Here is a 19,987-nt window from a genome sequence, read left to right on the forward strand (position 1 = left end):
TGGGAGAGTGGTACCATCCTGAAGTGAGTGCACCATTCATAATGATTTTGTGTCCATTTCCAACCTAGATTTGAACACTAAGAGTCTGACTATGGATTTCTGAATATGTTCCAGTTGTTTTATGAATATTTTTGTGTGAGGATTCCAGGTCTGTGAGGCATATTCAAGTACTGAGTTGATGATCATTATACATGCTGTTTTTATGAGTTGTATGGTGGAACAGTCAAAGCAGACTATTTCAAGTAGTCCAAGAGATTTGGAGGCCTTTGCTGTAGTCTTGTTTAAATGTATGTTGAAGTTTTCCTTGGCAGAATACTCCCAAATCTGAAACCTCTTGTACTCTCTTTATCTCATGGTTATTGGTTTTGCAGGGATGAGTGATTTTTATGTTTTTTATGATAGACTGCAATAGAGATGGTGCAGCATTTGTTTAAGTTCAGTGTTAGGCCATTATTTCTAATCCATGGGGTGATAGTGGCTAATCCTTTTTCCAGTATTTCACAATCTTTTATTGATTTTATAGTTTTGCATATTTTCACGTCATATGAGAGCATTTTGATTCTGCATATGAGATCATTTTGATTCTGCATATGAGAGCATTTTGATGTCAACATGTTGTATACAACCTTGGATGTCATTAATGTATATAGCAAATAATAAAGGACCAAGAGGAGAACCCTGTGGGACTCTTCACAGGAAAAGTGGAGGAGTAACTTCCATCAAAAAAGAACTCTGCTTTTCCTGTTGTAAAAGAAGTTTAACATGATAAGGCATTATTTAATATCCCCATGTGATTTAATTTGAGGCAAAGCAAAGTGTGTGGTACCAAATCAAAGGCTTTTTGTACATCCAGCTATGTGATGTCTATTTGGTTGTTACTATCAAGGCTATGTTTGATATCATGTTCCAAGGAAAGTAGGTTGGTCACTGTTGACCTGCCCATAAGCAGGTCAACAGTGACTTTATTCAGCGTTGTTCAGCATGTTGTTCAGCGTTATTCAGCATGTTGACCTTATTCAGCGAGGGGAATGCCAGAGGTGTATTCAACTCTAGCAGTAAGCTACAGAATCTTGAAATAACTGGGAGTAAAGTGGAGGAGAAACTGTTGAAGATAAACACAAAAAAGGCACCCGGGGTGGATGGGATCTATCCAGTTATATTAAAGGAGGCAGCAAAGGAAGTAAGCAAACCCTTAGCCATAATTATGAGAGCTTCCTTGGACTCAGGGGAGGTACCCATAGACTGGAAATATGCAAATGTGACCCCAATTCACAAAGGAGGATCAAAGGCTGACACAAGTAATTATAGACTGGTGAGCTTAAGGCAGAATGCACTGGAATGACTGTATTGTTAGGGAAAGGGGAAATATGTTGTGCAAGAAGGCCATATCTGCCTGGAGCAAAAGTAGATGACATTACAGAACAGATATAATCTTTTAAGGGCACAAATGGTGATATTGTTTTACAGTTGATACTAATGATATTAAGAGTAGGTAATTTGAGGACTTACTTAACAATTGTCCTTGAGGTTGTCACAGACATTGTCTCAGATATGCCAGACAAGCTGTACTTGCTACTTGGGAGTCTATGTAATGCTGTGTGGTAATGCTGATGGAACTGATATTCGAGTGACATTCAATTCAAGCGGACCCAATTTTGGCGAAGTCCGGACAGTCTGTGACAGCCAAATCCTCTGCTTGCACTTTCACAATGGTTGGACTGTTAGTAATCCCGGGTATAACCTCCATGCACAAGCACACTTTGGGTGACCACCAAAAGAGGTGTAGCACCCACACCACATGGACTAATGCCACTCCTCTGTGTTACCAGGCAATACTAGGTGATAGATGACTCTCATCAACCGCTGCAATACCACTGCCTTGCTTATTGGAGGCTTGAAGGGGTGGAACCCCTTCAAGCCTCCAATAAACAGAGCTAAGTTCCGGTCAACACTTCCCCATCTCTTCCATCATGTAGTATGACTGATGACTTTTGAGGTTATGATGAACGTCATGGCAAGATCCAATCTTCCTTTTATTTCGAGGGTATAGCTCTAAAACGGTGTTCGCAGGCGGACAGCTAGTACACCAGATCTAACCTATTGGTAACAATTTAGGTGGCTTCCGAATCAGCTAGTGTATAATCTTGCTACCTCTACTTTGCCAGATAGTGACTGGAGGGAGTCCGAGTAGTGTGTATGCAGGAGCATTGTTGAGGCCACATTATATCAAGGATCTGGGTATATTCTTACCATGTATATGCCATATCCATAAATTTCATTACTTCATACAGCATGTTCCACCCACTTTTTCTTACTATTGAATTATCAAACTAATTGTCAATTGTCAAACAAATAGAGCAAGCTTATCTGCAAAAAGATCTAAATCTCCCAAAACTTCCTAGTTCATTTCACAAATATATGTAGTCGGTCTCAATTCTAATCTCAATGATTTCCATTTCCACTTGCAGTCTGCCAAACACCCAAATACTTTTTCTGACAGAATCTCAGTTTTCGGTTGATTCATCTACTACTCCATTCAGTTGCCCAAATTATTCACTGTATGATTCCTCTTGCCCCAATGCTTGTGCATGTGTCCATTCCAATATTCCCTGTCAGAGACTTGGTAATTTTGAATCTCCTCTTTTCGATCTACTCTGCCTTAAAATTTCTCTACCTCATTTTGTCAAATTCAAAACTTTTGAGGTCAACGTTTGCTCAGATTGCATTAGTGAAATTATTCTTGTAGGAATGGAATCCTTTATTCCACACTCCATTTTAAAATCTCGTCCTTTATCTAAACCTTATTTCCACCAAATGTGCTAAGGCTGTTCAAGAGAAGAATGATGCATATAGTAATTGGCTTGTTTCCAATTCTTCAGTTTCATTTTCTGCCTACACCGAAGCTCACAATAATTGTAAAGCAGTTATTAATCAGTCCAAACTAGATTTTAAACAGACTAAGAGTGGAAAACTTGCTTCTTGTCCTAATGGTAGCTGAGCATTCTGATCTCTTGCCAAAGCTAATGGCCACAACTTTTGCCCATCTCTGCTACCACCTCTGTCAAAACCAAATGGTTCAGTTGTCACTTCAGCCAAGAATAAAGCTAACCTGCTAGCTTCCCATTTTTCTTCCAACTCACTATTAATGATCTTGGTGAAACACCTCCCAGCATACTCCATTCAATGCCTACTGTGGTCTTCCATTAAAAGGATGTTAGAAGGAATTTGATGAATCTTGATGCTAAGAAAGCTCCAGGTCCTGATGGTATTTCTCCACTTGTTCTCCAAACCTGTGCTCCTGAACTTACTCCTGTTCTTTGCCGCCTTTTTTCACTTTCTTATTCAGAAGGTGTTTTTCCTTCTGCTTGGAAATTTGCTTATATCCAGCCAGTTCCTAAGAAGGGTGACATATCCCTCCCATCCAATTATCGTCCCGTTGCAATTACTTCTACTCTTTCTAAAGTAATGGGAAAATAAATTAACCGCCAACTCTTAAACTACCTAGAAACCTTCCCTCTGATCAACTATTGCCAGTATGAATTCCGTCAGTGTCAAACCACTGGTGATATTTCTGGCTTATGTTACCAATTTATGGACAAATTCAGTGGAGAAGTTTGGTGAAACACAAGCAGTTGTTCTTGACTTCTCCAAGGCTTTCAATCGTGTTTGGCATAAAGGTCTTGTAAACAAGCTTCCATCTCATGGTTTGCCAAATGTTTTTTTTTAATTGGTTGTCCAGGTTTCTCTCCTATCGCACACTGAGGATGGTGGTAGATGGCTCTCTGTCTTTTAACTTCTCCACTAATACTGGTGCCCCCAAGGTTCAGTTCTTTCCCCCACTCTTTTCCTCTTGTATATTAATGACCTTCTTCCATGGATTTCCAATCAATCCATGGAAGAAATCCTATCCATAGCTTTGCCGATGATAGCACATTACATTCCTCTTTCCATTTAGAGAAACTTTGCCCTGCTCAGTCAGCTTCAACTTCTCAAATATCCGCTACCAATTCCTTAAATGCCACTCTCCAGGTAATTCTCCAGTGGGGCAAAGACAACTTAGTTAATTTCAATCCTTCTAAAACTCAGTCTTGTCTTACATCTCGCAAAAAGGATTGTTCTGCACCTCTGATTATCCTTGGTGACACTCCGATTTCTTGGCAAAATGATATATCATTTTGCCAAGAAATTATATCATTCAAACTGAGTACAGATTAGGCAATTGTGTGTAGGAGTATGAGCGGCTTTCCGTCATCGTGCAGGTTTTTGCCGATTGAGCCATATCTGAGCGTTATTAGAGTGAGTGCCAACTCATCTATAATCTGCATTCCAATGTTACGATAATAGATCAGTCATATAATTCTATCCCCAATATTGAGATAATAGATCGGGCACATAATCCATGCCATCTGTAATGGTTTGAGCTCCTTCATATAGCTGTGGCAGGTTCCACTGTTAATCATAATTCTGGAACCCTGATCCATTTGTTATCTTAGATCAGGAGGACCGGTGATTAACTAATGTTGTAACATATGTTGCAACAATAATGCAGAATCTGATGGTTGATGTTCTCTTGCTGTTGTCTTACCCCCCCCCTTTCCCCACTGGCTGCGATTCGCATCTTGTTGGTTATAGCACATGTGCAAGTCTGCAGTTTTTTACTATATTTTGACATTATATCCAGTTCTCCAACCTAAGAAGACAGATAAAAAACAGTATCTATCTGGTCTACCAAAATTACCTATCCAATCTACAAAATGCAATGCTAAACAGACATGATATGGGACCATTCTGGAAGCATTGGAAAATGGGTTATAAAAACCATAACCATGTGAACAAAATTGAGACCATTAAATTAGAAGATTTTGCAAAATATTATAGTGACCTATATACTGAAAAATTTGATCACAATAGTAAGTTGGATAATACCTCCTCCTGCTCCTCATATTACAGTGTCCTGACACAATTTGGAGTCAGTACAGACGTTCCATTGAATACTCCTAAGAAATTCAATTTAAACTATGATACAAACACTGATAGTCTTCACATGGCCCTCTGGAAACACTGCTTTGTTGTCCTTCAACAACAACTTTTGCATCTGATAAATACCATCTTCAAAAAGGAATCACTCACTGCAAGATTAAAGGAAACTAAGGAAACTACCTTTACCTCACTATTTAAAAAGGGTTCAAAAGACAGTCCTGCCTCCTTTAGACCCACACACAAAGCTAATCCACTAAGTAAGATCATTGAGAATATTTTATATTCTCAGCTATGTTGCTTTGTGAAGAACAAATTCATCCACATTCATCATGGCTTCCTTATTAGCATTAGCATTAGCATTAGTAGAGGCATTTGATGCAAGAAAGCAAGCTTATGCAGCATCAGCCAAAAAAAAAAAAAAAAACCCACTTCCACTTCACCCTTCTGTTCGTTCAAAATACCTATCCAGCTGAGCCGTAAACTTATTTAGGCTATCAACCTCCACTAAAAGGGATGGAAGTCTATTCCAGCAACCAACCACCCGCTGGCTGAAGGCAAATTTCCTCACGTCTGACCTACATCTGTCTTTCCTCAATTTGAATTTATGCCCTCTCAGGTGATTATTCTGAGCAAGAGGAAGAATCCCATCAGCATTGAGCATGCTCAAACCATTCAAGGCTTTATACACCTCTATCAGATCACCTCGGCGGTGCCTAGTCTCCAGACACTGTAATTTGCAAAACGTAAGCCTTTCTTCATAAGAGCACCCCTTTGTTCCATTCACTAATCTTGTTGCCCTTCTCTGTACTCGTTCCAGCATCTCTACATCCTTCTTGAAATGAGGCCTCCAGACCTGTATACAGTACTCTAGGTGCAGTCTGACCATTGCCTTATACAAGGGAATAATCACCTCCTTATCCGTGCTAGAAAAATTCCTATATATCATCGACAATACACCATGAGTTACTCTTCCAGCCCATCTGCACTGCTCAGAAAACTTCATATCTGCCTGCACAACCACCCCCAGGTCCCTTTCATTCTCTACCACTGTCATTGTAGTACCACAGAGTTGATACGTTGCTCTGGGGTTGCTGTTTCCCATGTGTAGTACTTTACATTTGTCAATGTTAAACTTCATTTGCCACCTCTCAGCCCATCTGCGCAACCTTTCCAGATCCTGTTGCAGCAGCATAGTGTCAGTAGTGTCCTTGACAACCCTGCCAACCTTTGTATCGTCTGCAAACTTGGACATTAAGCTTGATATACCATCATCAATATCATTTATAAATACAGAAAACAATAATGGACCCAACACTGAGCCCTGAGGGATTCCACTAATAACATTAGTCCACGATGAGCAGTGTCCATTGATTACCACTCTCTGTCTTCTCCCCCTCAACCACCCCTTTATCCATAGCAGCAATTTGCCTCCAATGTCACACTGCTCCAATTTGTGTAGCAGTCTTCCATGTGCAACAGTATCAAAAGCCTTTCTAAGATCCAAGTATATAATATCAAAGTTATTCCCTGCATCCAGTTCTTTTGTGACTGCATCATAGTATCCAATCAAGTTGGTCAGGCAAGACTTCCTCTTAACAAAACCATGCCGTGTCTGAGCTATAACTGAAGTCTTGTCTAGTTGATCCTACAGTGCTTCTTTAACCAGTGCCTCCATTAATTTTCCTGGAACAGAAGTTAAGCTCACAGGTCTATAATTACTTGTGTCAGCCTTTGATCCTCCTTTGTGAATTGGGGTCACATTTGCACATTTCCAGTCTATGGGTACCTCCCCTGAGTCCAAGGAAGCTCTTATAATTATGGCTAAGGGTTTGCTTACTTCCTTTGCTGCCTCCTTTAATATAACTGGATAGATCCCATCCACCCCAGGTGCCTTTCTTGTGTTTATCTTCAACAATTTCTCCTCCAATTTACTCCCAGTTATTTCAAGATTCTGTAGCTTACAGCTAGAGTTGAATACACCTCTGGCATTCCCCTTGCTGAATAACTCCTCATGTGTGAATGTCGATGCAAAATATTCATTTAGTTTGTTAGATACCTGAGCAGGATCATCAACAGTTGACCCATCAATATCAAGTGGACCAATCTGATTCATCCCCTTCCTTCTAGAGTTTACATAAGTAAAGAACTCTTTGCTGTTTTTCTTTGCATCCCTTGCCAAGGATTTCTCGTAATCTGCCTTCGCCTGCCTAACCTCCTTTGTAACTCGGTTGCATATCAACTTGTATCTATCATAGGCTTCTGTGTCATGTGTTAATTTGTAAGTATCCCATGCATTTTTCTTCTCTGCCATATGCCTCATTAGTTCATCTTACATCCATTTTGGCCTAAACCTTGAACAATATTTCTTAGTTGGTATGTAAAGCCTAGTAGCTTCCAAGATAAGTTCTTGGAATGCTTCCCATTTTGAATTTGCTGTTGGTAACATCATCAGTTGGTCCCACTGTATAGAATTTAAATACTGTCTCAGTCCATCGTAGTCGCCTTTACGGAAGCAATAACCCTTCCCTTTACCCCTAATGGTAGTTACCTCTTTCAGTAAATCCCACTTCAGCACACTGTGATCACTGCCACCTAGTGGTTCATTTATCTGCAGATTCTTAATGCATGAAGAATCACTGCTGATAATCAAATCAAGAGTATTACTCCCTCTAGTTGCCTCCCGAACATGCTGATGTAGAAAACAATCATCCAATAAATCCACAAAAGCCCTGCTAGTGCGTGAGTAACCAGCCTACAAATTCCAGTCAATATCTGGGAAATTAAAATCTCCCATTATAAGACTCTCTGATTTACTGGCCCACTCTATTTCCCTCTACAGTTCCTTATTATACTCATCAGAGTCATTAGGCCTATAGCACACTGCTACTCTCAATTTTGATCTCCCAATGCTTATGTCACACCAAACTGACTCAACACTGCACTGTCCAGCGATGTCAACTGGCTTCACTTCCTTGGTTTTTATGTGTTTCTTAACTAATAGCATAACCCCTCCCCCCTTCCTATCCTGTCTATCCTTTCTGTAGACGTTGTACTCCCCAAATTGCAGTTCTGCATCCCTTATATCTGTGTGACACCACATCTCTGATATCCCAACAATATCTGCCTTTGATGTTTTGAGCAATACCTCAAATTCATCAAATTCATTTACTAAACTCCTAGCATTGGTGTACACACAAGTATACCAGCACCTGTTTCTATTCTTAGCAACCCTAACACAACCCATGTGTTTACTTGTACCGCAATGGCTCCCAGCAGTCTCTGAAATACCATGCATCTTGTTTTTCAGGCTTCTGCTCATTCTAATAGAAGCAGTGCAAGAATCTCTTTCACCTCTGCCAGTGGCTACTGTCAATCTATTGGTCTTTGTCTCCCCCCAAGCTAGCAGTTTTCCGACCCACCTAACACTGCCTCGATAGCATCAGCAAATATTCTTGCACCCTTTCTATTTAAGTGTATCCCATCCCTGTAGAAGCAATTTCTCCTGTTAACAAGTACAGTCCAGGCTGAAAAAAATTCTATCCCTTGAGCCTTGCACAATCTTTCCAGGGCCGAATTGATCGACAAGGCTCTCATCATATACTCCCTCCTATCGTGTCTGGGTAGAATTGCAGACACTTTCAAATTCAACCCTAATTCTCGGCTTGCCTTTGAATTTCTTTTCTCGGCTTTTCTTTGAAGTTCTTTGAATGCTTCCCATTTTGAATTTGCTGTTGTTAACATCATCAGTTGGTCCCACTGTATAGAATTTAAATACTGTCTCAGTCCAACGTAGTCGCCTTTACGAAAGCAATAACCCTTCCCTTTACCCCTAATGGTAGTTACCTCTTTGAGTAAATCCCACTTCAGCACACTGTGATCACTGCCATCTAGTGGTTCATTTACCTGCAGATTCTTAATGCATGAAGAATCCCTACTGATAATCAAATCAAGAGTATTACTCCCTCCAGTTGCCTCCTGAACATGCTGATGTAGAAAACAATCATCCAATAAATCCACAAAAGCCTTATAAAATCCCATTATATAAGGCTTATGTTAGACCACACTTGGAATACTGTGTTCAAGTATGGAGACCGCACCTGAAGAAAGACATCAAGCTTCTTGAAAGGGTGCAAAGAAGGGTAACTCGCCTGGTGAGATCGGCAAAAGGGCGTCCTTATGAAGAAAGACTTCGAATATGTGGGTTGCAGAGTTTGGAAACTAGACACCTTAGAGGAGATTTGACTGAGGTGTTTAAGGCTCTGAGAGGCATCAGTAAAATGAATGAGGACGAAATTTTCAAGATTATAAATGATGCTAGAACTAGGGGACATAAATTCAAGTTACGGGGGGAAATGTTTAGATTGGACTGCAGGAAGTTCTATTTTAGCCAGCGAGTTATAAATTACTGGAATAAGTTGCCTACATGGGTGGTAGAGGCCGACAGTTTGGGGAAATTCAAAGGTCATCTGGATAGTACTTTCGGGTAAGGGAAGCGCATAGGATGATAGGTTTAATTTCCTTTTTATTTATTTTTTATTTTATTATTATTTTTTTTATTTATTAATTATTATTATTTAGTTATTTATTTATTTATTTATTTTTTGTTTTTATCATTGTTTTGTTCGGATTTTTTTTTTTTTTGGCTGGTGCAGCATAAGCCATAGGCTTTCTTGCACCATGCGGCCGTTACTAATACTAATAATAGTGTGTGAGTGACCAGCCCCCAAATTCCAGTCAATATCTGGGAGATTAAAATCCCCCATTATAACACTCTCTGATTTACTGGCCCACTCTATTTCCCCGTACAGTTTCTTATTATACTCATCAGAGTCATTAGGCCTATAGCACACTCCTACTCTCAATTTTGATCTCCCAATGCTTATGTCACACCAAACTGACTCAACACTGTCCAGCAATGTCGACTGGCTTCACTTCCTTGGATTTTATGTATTTCTTAACTAATAGCATAACCCCTCCTCCCTTCCTAACCTGTCTATTCTTTCTGTAGACATTGTACTCCCCAAATTCCAGTTCTGCATTCCTTATATCTGTGTGACACCACGTCTCTGAAATCCCCACAATATCTGCCTTTGATGTTTTGAGCAATACCTCAAATTCATCAAATTTATTTATTAAACTCCTAGCATTGGTGTACACACAAGTATACATGCACCTGTTCTTTTTCTTAGCTACCCTAACACAACCTATGTGTTTATTTGTACCCCAATGATTCCCAGCAGTCTCTGAAATATCCTACATCTTATTTTCCAGGCTGCGGCTCATTCCAATAGAAGCAGTGCAAGAATCACTTTAACCTCTGCCAGTGGCTACTGTTAATCTATTAGTCCTTGTATCACCCCAATCTAGCAGTTTTCCGACCCGCCTAACACTGCCTCGATAGCATTAGTAAACATTCTTGCACCCTTTCTATTTAAGTGTATCCCATTCCTGTAGAAGCAGTCTCTCCTGTTAACAAGTACAGACCAGGCTGAAAAAAATTCTACCCCTTGAGCCTTGCACAATCCTTCCAGGGCTGAATTGATCGACAGGGCTCTCACCATATACTCCCTCCTATCGTGTCTGGGCAGAATTGCAGACACTTTCAAATTCAACCCTAATTCACGGCTTTTCTTCAACAGTGAACTGTACTTTTTAAGTAATTCCGCCGGTCTCCTACTCTTAATATCATTAGTGCCAACGTGTACAACTATATCACCTTTTGTGCCCTTAAAAGATGGTATCCGCTCTACAACGTCATCAACCTTTGCCCCTGGTAGACATACCCTGGTCCTGTTCCACCTATCCTTTTTACAAAGCATGTTTCCCGTTTCCCGGACAATAGAGTCACCAACAACTACTAGTTCCATTGGGACCAGCGCATTCTGCCTTGGGGGCTGCCGCTGTGTTGCGCAATGACCAAGTGCAAGCTCTGGCATTGGTGTGGGCAGCTGAGAGCTTGATAGGCCCTCACTTTTAATCCTTCGAGGGCATCCACCCTGTCCTTCAAGCTCACGTTCAAGGCCCATAACAATGCTGAGTTGTCGCCTGATTTCTTTACACTTCTTGCATCGCGCACACACAAAGACATCCCCCATGTCAGTATCATATCCCGTACCTGACTGCTCCACAAACATCAAGCAATTAGTGCATTTTAATAGGCTGTGATTCAGAGGGCAACTGCCCCCCTCAGTTCTCCCCTGAGCCACAGCACTCCCATTAGCTTGAGCCTTTTGCATTGCTGCTCTGGTCAGAGTCATGATTTCGATTTAATTTCAATAAAATTTCAATTTCAGTACAAAATTAAAACCCTAAACTTATATCTCAACACAGTTATAACGCTATATTTATGTTTCAGTATCGAGTGTTATCTACGAAATCCCTTTATATAACTTCCGTATCAAGTTAAGTATTAATTATTTATTTTTTACTAATTATTTATGTTACGTAACCCAAGTCATTATACGTATAGTTAAAAGTACAATTGAATTGACAATGAAGTACAACAAGATTAATTATCTGATTAATTGACAATATTATGTACTATACTATACTATATGAAGCTTATGCTATCTATTTCGAGATATTACCAACAGCAAGCTCAAAATGGGAGGCATTCAAGGAACTAATCTTGGAGGCTACCAGGCTCTACATACCAACTAAGAAATATTGTTCAAGGTTTAGGCCTAAATGGTTGTCAGATGAACTAATGAGACATGTGGCAGAGAAGAAAAATGCATGGGATACATACAAATTAATGGGTGACATGGAAGCCTATGATAGATATAAGTTGGGCTGCAACCAAGTCACAAAGGAGATTAGGCAGGCAAAGGCAGACTACGAAAAATCCTTGGCAAAGGATGCAAAGAAAAACAGAGAAGAGTTCTTTACATATTTAAACTCAAGAAGGAAAGGGATGAATCAGATTGGTCCACTGGATATTGATGGTTCAACAGTTGAGGATCCTGCTCAGGTGGCTAACAATTTAAATGAGTATTTTGCATCTACATTCACGAATGAGGAGTTATTCAGGAAGGAGAATGATGTAGGTAAAGTAAACATTGGCAGTAAAGTAAATTTTTTTTTTTAGGATTATAAAAGGCCTCCACACCTGTATGCAGTAATCAAGGTGTGCCTTGACCATTGCCTCATACAAGGGGATAATCACCTACTTATTCCTGTTGGCAAAATTCCTGTATATCACTGACAAGACACCATGCAACCCATTTGCACAACTTAGAAAATATCATATCCGACTGCACAATTATTCCCCAGGTCCTCTGCGTTCCCCTGAGTGTAGTACCACACAGTTCGTATATTACTCTGGGGATACTGCTCCCCATATGCAATACTTTATATTTGTCAAGGTTAAACTTCAGTTTCGCAACTTGATAGATCCTGTTGCAGTAGCATACTGTCATTACTGTCATTAACAAAACTGCCAATCTTTGTATCCTCTGTAAAGTTGGGCATTAACCCTGATATACCTTCATCAATATCATTGATAAATACAGAAAACAAGAATGGGCCCAACACTGAACCTTGAGGGACTCAAGGTTCAGTGTTGACAAGGTCAAGAAGACAGAGAGTGGCAATCAGTGGACACTGCTCTTCGTTGACTAATAACATTAGTCAACGAAGAGCAGTGTCCACTTATTGACACTCTCTGTCTTCTCCCACTCAACCATCATTTTATCCATAGCAGCAACTTGTCATTAATACCATACTGCTCCAATACATACAGTAGTTTTCCATGTGCAACAGTATCAAAAGCTTTCCTAAAATCCAAGTACATGATATCAAAATTATTTTTTGCATACATTTCCTTGGTGACCACATTGTAGTATCCAATAAAGCTGGTCACAGAAGACAGTCCTTATAGGTCCTTAACAAACCCATACTGTGTCTGAACAATAATTTCATTCTGGTCTAGATGATCCTGCAGTGCTTCTTTAACAAGTGACTTCATTATTTTTCCCGGAACAGAAGATAAACTAACAGATCTGTAATTATTCATGTCACCCTTTGATCCCCCTTTGTGAGTTGGGGACACATTTGTACATCTCCAGTCCATGGGGACCTCTGCTGAGTCCAAGGAAGCTCCCTTATTTATGACAAAGGGCTACTTCCTTCAAAGTGGAGGATAAATTTCAACAATTTATCCTCCACTTTGCTCTCAGTTATTATAACATCATCTAGCTTACTGCAATAGTTTAATAAACTTCTGGCATTCCCCTCCCTGAATATCTCCTCATGTGTGAATGTAGATGCAAAATACTAATTCAATTTGTCAGCTACCTGGGCAGAATCATCAACAATCAAACCATTGTTATCAAGTGGACCAATCTGATGCATCCCCTTCCTTCTAGAGTTTACATAAGTAAAGAAATCTTTACTGTTTTTCTTTGCATCTTTTGCCAAAGATTTCTCATAATCTGCCTTCACCTGCCTAATCTTCTTTGTGACTTGATTACAGACTAACTTATATCTATAACAGTCTTTTGTGTCACTCGATAATTTGTCTATTAGTGTGTGAATCCCCTCAAAGCTAGCAGTTTTCTGACATACCTAACACTGCCTCGATAGCATCAGCAAATATTCTTGCATCCTTTCTATTTAAGTGTATCCCATCCCTGTAGAAGCAGTCTCTCTTGTAAATAAAAAAGCTATATTCGAATACATACATTGTAGATACATATGTTGCCAAATATATATGTTGGGGAATACATATATTGGCAAAAAAGTCGTGAGTTAGGAGTGAATTTGAAAGTGTCTTCAATTCTGCCACCACGATAGGAGGATATACACAATGAGAGGCTTGTCAATCAATTAGGCTCTATAGTGGATGTGCAAGGCTGATGGGGTAGAAATTTTCTCAGTGTGCTCTGTGCTTGTTAACAGGAGAGACTGTTTTTACAGGGGTGGGATACACTTGAATAGAAGGGGTGCAAGAATATTTGATGATGCTATTGAGGCAGTGAAAAGTGAACCTGAAAACTACTTACTTGAGGGGGGGGGAAGATGAATAGTTTAATAGAGCTGCAGACTGAGGTGAAAATAATTCTTCCATTGCTACTATTTGTCCATGCAGCAGGTCGGAAACAAGGTGACTGGGATTTCAGGCTCTGATGTGGGTCATCATGAAACAAATGAATACATGTGCTGGCAACTAAGAGTAAGAACATGTGAATGTATACACCCGTTCTTACACTCATGCTAGGAGCATTATAAATAAATTTGATGAATTTCAAGTACTGTTTAATGCAGATATCATATGAATGGCAGAGACATGTGTCATTCAAACATAACTGATGCTGAATTTGAATATGAAGAGTACAATATATACAAGAAGGAGAGACAGGACAGGAGAGTGGAGGGGTTATGCTCTTAGTTAAGAAGAATATTAAATCTGAGGCAGTACATTCAGTTGATTTGGGTAAATGTGCAATGTGCAAAGAGTGCAATTTTGAGTCAGTTTAGTGTGATATAAGCACTGGAAAAAACAAAACTGAGAGTAGGATTTTGTTATAGGCCTAATGAGTGTGATGAGTATACCAAACAGCTATACGGGGAAATAGAGTGGGCAAGCAAATCAGAATGTCTCATAACAGGGGATTTTAACTTTCCAGATGTTGATTGCAATTTGTGGATTGATCATTCACACACTAGCAAGATTTTGTGGATTTATTTGAGGATTGTTTTCTACAGCAACATATTAGAGAAACAACAAGAGGAAGCAATACTCTTGATCTGGTTATCAGCAGTGATTCTTAATGTATTAAGAATCTGCAAGTTAAAGATCCACTAATGATGCAAGAAATGACAGTGATCACAGTGTACTAATGTGAAATCTAATTAAAGACACTACTACTTCAAGTGTAAAAGGAAAATGCTTTTGCTTTCATAATGGTAACTACAGAGGTCTCAGACAGTTTTTAAATTTTGTGCAGCAGGACCAACTAATGACGTTACTAACAGCAAATTCTAAATGGGAAGTATTCAGAAGTAATAAAAAGTGCTACTAGGCTTTTCATACCAACAAAGAAATACTATTCAAGGCATAGACCTAAATGGATATTAGATGAACTACTGAGACATGTGGCACAGAAGAAAAGTGAATAGGATGCATATAAATTATCAATTGATACAGTAGGCTACAGTAGATACAAATTAGTCTGTAATCAAGTTACAGAGGAGGCAGATTATGAAAATTTGCTGGTAATGAATGCAGACAGAGAAAAATAGCAAAAACGTTTATGCTTATTTTAACAGAGGAAGGAAGGGTTGAATCACATTGTGCAACTTGATGGGTTAACTGATGATGACCCTGCTCAGGTTGTGGACAAATTGAATAGGTATTGTGCATCTGCATTCACACATGAGGAATTCTTTGTGGAAGAGCATACTAGATATTTATCAAACTCTAAAGGGGACATAATTACAGACCTGTTAGCTTAACGTTTATTCCGTGATAAATAATGGAATCACTGGTTGAAAAGTAATGCAGGACCATTTGGACAGGAATGCAATTATACTGCAATAATAGCATGGATTTGTCAAGGGGTGGTCTTGTCTATCCAATCTGATAGGTTACTATGAGGCAGTGACCAAGGAACTGGATGCAAAACATAATTTTGACATCATATACTTAGATTTCAGGAAGGTTTTTGATACTGTTGCACATAAAAGACTGCTGTAGAAACTGGAGCAATGTAGCATTAAGGACAAGTTACTGTTATAGATACAGGGATAGAGATGGTTAAATGGAAAAGGACAGTCAGTAGTTATCAATGGGTACTGCTCTTCATGGACTGATGCTATTAGTTGAGTTCCCCAAGGTCAATGCTGGGTCCTTTGTTTTTAATATTTATCAATGATACTGATGAATGTATATCAGGCTTAATATCTAATTTTGCAGATAAAACAAAGTTGGCATGGTGGTTAATGACAGTCAATAGCTACAGCAACAAGATCTAGGAAAATTGGGTTGAAGAGCTGACAAATGGCAGATATAGTTTAACATTAACAAATTCAATGTACTGCAAATGGGTAGCAGTAACCTGAGAATAACTTATCAACTGTGTGGTACTACACTCAGGGCAGTGGAGAATTAAAAAGACCTGACGTAATTTTTCAATCAGAAATGAAATTCTCTGAGCAGTGCAGACATGCTGACAGGATAACTCATGAGGTTTTGTCAATGATAAGGAGATGATTATCTCTTTGTATAAGACTACAGTCAGGCCGCATCTTGAGAACTGTATAGAGTTACAGAGGTCTCACTTCAGAAAGGATATAAATCTGCTGGAATGGGTGCAGAGAAGTGCATAGATTGGTGAATGGAACAAAACCAGTTCTGCAAATTGCAGCATCTCGAGACCGGGCATCTGTCAGGTGATCTTATTGAGGTGTTTAAAGACTTCACTGAATCGAGTAAGCTGAATGTTAATGGTATTCTTCCACTTGCTGTGATTACACACATGAAGGGGCATAAATTGAAGTTAAGGATGGTTGTAGGATAGATGTGCGGAAGTTTGCCTTCAGCTTGCAGGTGGTTGATTAGGCTTCCCACTGTTGTTGTGGAAGTGGATGGGTTGAATAAATTCAAGGGATAACTAAACAATTTTTTGGAGGGTATGGGTGGTGAATTTTTTTTTTTTTTTTTTTGTCAGATGCTATTTAAGCTTGCTTTCTTCCATCATTTGTCATTCAACTACTAAATAAGCCCTAATAATGAAATTAGCATTAGCAGAGGTATATGATGCAAGAAAGCAAGCTTATGCAGCATCAGCCAAAAAAAAAAAAAAAAAAAAAGCTCCCATTTCACCCCTCAGTTCTTTCCAAATACCTGCCCAGCTCAGCCTTAAATTTATTTAGGCTATCAACTTCCGCAACAAAGGATGGAAGTCTGTTCCACCAACCAACTACCCGCTGGCTAAAGGCAAACTTCCCTACATCTGTCTTTCCTCAATTTGAATTTATGCCCTCTCAGGTGATTATTCTGAGCAAGAGGAAGAATCCCATCAGCATTGGGCATGCTCAAACCATTCAAGGCTTTATACACCTCAATCAAATCACCTCGCAAGTGCCTAGTCTCCAGACACTGTAATTTGCAAAACTTAAGCCTTTCTTCGTAAGAGCACCCCTTTGTTCCATTCACTAATCTTGTTGCCCTTCTCTGTACTCGTTCCAACAGCTCTACATCCTTCTTAAAATGAGGCATCCAGACCTGTATACAGTACTCAAGATGTGGCCTGCCATTACCTTATACAAGGGGATAATCACCTCCTTATCCCTGCTAGAAAAGCAGGGATAAGGAAATCTACAGAGCACACTACATACCTTTGATTTTCAAAATCTATTTACCCAACTCTAAAAATTAAAACATCTGTTGGACAAACTATGCACAGAGAATGCAAACATTACATTTCAGGGATCCATTATAAAATTTAGAACACCTTATGTAAATTACACATCTTTATCAACTATATAGACACTAGGGAGGGGATATACAAACAACTAAAAGAATATAAAGTGCACAAGAATCACTTCCATTATTACTACCTTATTCCACACTGACAGTGGTAGAGAATGAAAAGGACCTGGGGGTAATTGTGCAGGCAGATATGAAGTTTTCTGAGCAGTGCAGACAATCTGCAAGGGTAGCTCATGGTGTCTTGTCAATGATATACACGAATTTTTCTAGCAGAGATAAGGAGGTGATTATCCCCTTGTATAATACAATGGTCATGCCACACCTTGAGTACTGTATAAAGGTCTCGAGGCCTCATTTTAAGAAAGATGTAGAGCTGTTGGAACGAGTACAGAGAAGGGCAACAAGATTAGTGAATGGAACAAAGAGTTGCTCTTATGAAGAAAGGCTTAAGTTTTGCAAATTACAGTGTCTGGAGACTAGGCACGTGCGAGGTGATCTGATTGAGGTGTATAAAGCCTTGAATGGTTTGAGCATGCTCAATGTTGATGGGATTCTTGCTCTTGCTCAGAATAATCACCTGAGAGGGCATAAATTCAAATCGAAAGACAGTTGTAGGGTAGATGTGCTGAAGTTTGCCTTTAGCCAGTGGGTGGTTGATTGCTGGAACAAACTTCCATCTGTTGTTGTAGAATTTGATAGCTTAAATAGATTCAAGGCAGGATTTGACAAACATTTGGAGCGAGTGGATAGGTGAAATGAAGGGTTTTTTTTTTTTTTTTTTTGGCTGATGCTATATAAGCTTGCTTTCTTGCATCATGTGTCTTTGCTAATGCCAATGCTAAATTCTTACACCACTTTGAATCAAAGTTCCAAAATTAAAATTATGACATAAAATTAACCATGTATTGATTTGTTGATGGCCTGACGTTTTCAACTGTTTTTTGGAAAAATTCATAAAGAAATCTACCCTGAAGGAAATCACACTAAAGAAAACTAGGAACAACACTGACATTTTAATCATCCTAGATTTGGCGATTATGCAAAAAGAGTTGGAAATGAAAAAGTTGTGGTAAATTTATATGATAAAAGAAATTATTTCAAATTCCAAAAACTGCACACCTCTGTCACTTGGTTCCAGTATTTTGCACAAAATCCACAAGAATATTATTTCGATGCAATGCTTTTTTTTTTTTTTTTGGTAGTTGTTGGCGCATCGGTTTCTGTGGCCATAATGCACCTCCCAAGGTTTTTGCAGTACTTTGATCCAAGCCTGAAGCGGGATTCGAACCCGTGACCTTTGGGTTGCCAGGCAGGCACTTTACCCACCTGGCTAGCCCGGCCGGTGCGACGCAATGCATTAGATATGCATATATATGTAGTAACTAAATCCCGTCAGTAGAACTTATGATAAACTGTATCAAAAATTGGTTAGAAACATATTTCTCCAAATTTTATCAGATCTTATGCAAATAAGATCTGATAGAATTTGGAAAACTGCCTTCCTATATGGAAAGCAGTTTTGATCAAATAAATGCTTCTTTCAGTTCTAACATCATGCTAAAAAAATTTAACATATATCACACTTTGTAATATGACATTGCACCACCTGTACATATATGAGTGCATATAAGACCGCTGGCATTAAGCCTTCCTTATTGTACTATTCAGTAGCATGAATTGAAAACACTCTCCTGGAATAAGATTACTCTTACCTTTCTATCCTTTTTTTTTGAGTATGTTACTTTTGATAATTTATTTATTTATTTATTTTTACATATCAAATTTGCAGTATTGCTCAGAGGGTATTCATAATTTAAAATAAGAATTAATCAGAAACATTAAAACCAGGAGGCACTAATTATTCATCATGACTTAATCAACCCCAGCTTACTCAGTCTCATTTTTTCTGCCTTCACATGCACCGTCCACATAAAGTAAGTGCAGTTTAGTATTTTAACAGGCTATCCTAACACAGTGCACTTACTTAAACATGCCATTTACTTAAACATGCCATTGAAATACTTTGTGTTTCCATAAATCATAGTCATGCTATGGCTTCTTGAAACAGTAATATGTACCATGATTTATGATATATAATTAAATTTTTTTTTTCTATCTTATCTGTGCTCTTAGTTATCATTTATTTCACCTTGTACTATTATATTAATCTTTATTTACATCATGGCATATTAAATAGTCTATTATAATTTATCCTTATTTTTTGTACTTAACTTACCATGCATTAATAGTGTATTTTATTTTATTACCCCTTTCAACCATTGCTGATCAGAGCATGGGTTCCTGTAAGTTCTACATATTTGCCATATTTTCATACACATTCCACATATTCTCCATATTTTCGAAAACATTATAGTATTAGCCATATGTATATACATTTTTCATACACATTTATACAGGCAGCCCTTGTTTTGCATTGGTCCAATTTGCACTGATTTGCAATAGTGCTGGTCACTAACCACAAGGCCATTTTTATTTTCATTTATTTTTGCAATTTTTTTATAAATTGAAAGTTTAAAATCATCGGACAATTAAGTATCATGCACTGTTCATGTG

The 19,987-nt window shown here is 38.8% G+C and overlaps 1 protein-coding gene across 1 annotated transcript in view; it reads right to left on the reverse strand.

Annotated features, from left to right (window-relative positions):
• LOC150075004 (uncharacterized) overlaps positions 1–19,987 on the reverse strand; it is a 1,344,778-nt gene that overhangs the window by 368,181 nt on the left and 956,610 nt on the right. The gene's annotated exons all lie outside the window — the stretch shown is intronic.

Source organism: Mastigoproctus giganteus, chromosome 14 (assembly GCF_048544385.1).
Source record: "Mastigoproctus giganteus isolate SK-2022 chromosome 14, ASM4854438v1, whole genome shotgun sequence".
Classification (NCBI taxonomy): Eukaryota; Metazoa; Arthropoda; class Arachnida; order Uropygi; family Thelyphonidae; genus Mastigoproctus; species Mastigoproctus giganteus.